Genomic DNA, 1,872 nt, shown 5'->3' on the forward strand with positions numbered 1-1,872 from the left:
CTTTACACAATTGATGTATGTATGGATTGTGATAAGAGCTGTATGAGCCCCTAATAAAATGATTTAAAAAAAATCAACACTGGATTCAAAATAAACTCAGGGAAACAAAAAAAAGAAAGAAGGAAAATAATTAACAATCTACAATCTATCGGGGCCACAAGGGTTGGGGGGTGGGCAAAAAAGGGGGGGGAAGAGTTAATCCTTGTTCAATGGAAAGTAAATGTCTAGAAAACAACGATGGAAGTGTTAACAGCTCTTTTAGAATTTGTCTAGCAGGTTTTCTGTTGTTGTTGTTTTCTTCCGGAAAACCACACACACATACACACGAGTAAAACAGGTAAAAGAAAAAAGAATGATGGACTATATATACGAATATGTTGGATACAATTGATATATGGTTTGTAACAAGGGTTGTAAGAGCCCCCAATAAAATGATTTAAAAAAAAAAGAAAAGGTGACATTACTATATTGTAGCTTATTGCTTAAAAGATAAGATTTTATCAGGTACATATCCCAGAGTAGTAGGAGTCTACATTGGCCTTGCTAGCTAGCTAGATTTTGGTTGGCCAGAAATTTCCACTTTGGGTTCTTCTACCTTGTAAATGCCTTAAAGAAACATTCTGTATAAATAAATTAGAGGGAAAAAGAGAAATGTATGTTTTCTCTGTTAGTTCAGTGTGCTGAGAGAACCGAAAGTTAGGGAGGTTTTGAAGGCGGTAAACGTGATCGGTAGGGGGACACACTGTTATAGCGGTTCTCAACCTGTGGGTCGCAACCCCTGGGGGGTGTCAAATGACCCTTTCACAGGGGTCTCCTGATTCATAACAGTAGTGAAATGACAGCGATGAAGTAGCAACGAAAATAATTTTATGGTTGGGGAGTCACCACAACCTGAGGAACTGTATTAAAGGGTCGTGGCATTAGGAAGGTTGAGAACCACTGCTTTATTAACTTAAACTGGCTTAGTTTTAACCCTTCAATAATTTAGATGTTTGCCTTGACATTTAGATATATTGCCAAGTTCACTGTTTCTGGTTTCATTCCTTCTCTACAAAACCCATTTGAACTTTGTACTTGGATAAATGTTGCTCCTTTGAGCTCAAAATGGTTGATTATTTTAAGGTATGCATACCTCTCGTGTGCTAGTATTACCCCTTGGTTAGACCTGTCTCTTGGCAGAAATTGAGCCACTGGGTTAATTCACCTCCAGACCTGAAGGGTGATTAAGGGCCACTGTCATCTTGGAGGTTTCACCAGTCTCCCTGTTTGACCAATACACCTGGTCTTTGTTATGATTTGGAGTTTTGTGCCACATTTCTCCCCTCTATTCAGGGCCTTGCGATAGGATCTCTTTTAGAGCAATTGGTAGTGGTAGCATGGCACTGGCTATTTCTTATGGTCTCAGGGTCATGGGAAATGAGTTCTAGGAAGAATTCATTAAATCTTGCCTGAGTTACCAGGTTTCAACTCAAAAGATTTGCTTTCTCTGGGATTTGCTTTCTCTGGAATTCCCATTGCTCTTGAATTGATTCAGACTGAGAGCAACTCTGTACGACAGTTTAGAACTGCCCCTCAGGATTTCCATGACTGTAAAGCCTCATCATTCTCGTACACAGCACCTGGTGGTTTTGAACTGCTGACCTTGTGGTTAGCAGCCCAATACATAAGCCACCATATACCAGGTTCTTGTGAAATGGTGCAGTAGTAGTCTATGCATTATAAACTCACTGACAATATAGGACAGAGTAGAATTGGTTCATACTGGAGCAGATGAGTTCATCTTTTCCTCGAACTGCTGGCCTTGCAGCTAATAACTCAATGTTTAACTCAGTCGTTGGGTCACTGTGACTAAGAAGCAACTCAATGGCAACA

At 39.9% G+C, this 1,872-nt stretch overlaps 1 pseudogene; it reads left to right on the plus strand.

The window, feature by feature from the left end:
• The first annotated feature begins 241 nt into the window (after positions 1-241).
• LOC115870518 lies at positions 242-313 on the plus strand (annotated as a pseudogene).
• The last annotated feature ends 1,559 nt before the right edge of the window (positions 314-1,872 follow it).

Source organism: Echinops telfairi, unplaced genomic scaffold (assembly GCF_000313985.2).
Source record: "Echinops telfairi isolate 266 unplaced genomic scaffold, ASM31398v2 ScPeMD7_1713;HRSCAF=2227, whole genome shotgun sequence".
Taxonomy (NCBI): Eukaryota; Metazoa; Chordata; class Mammalia; order Afrosoricida; family Tenrecidae; genus Echinops; species Echinops telfairi.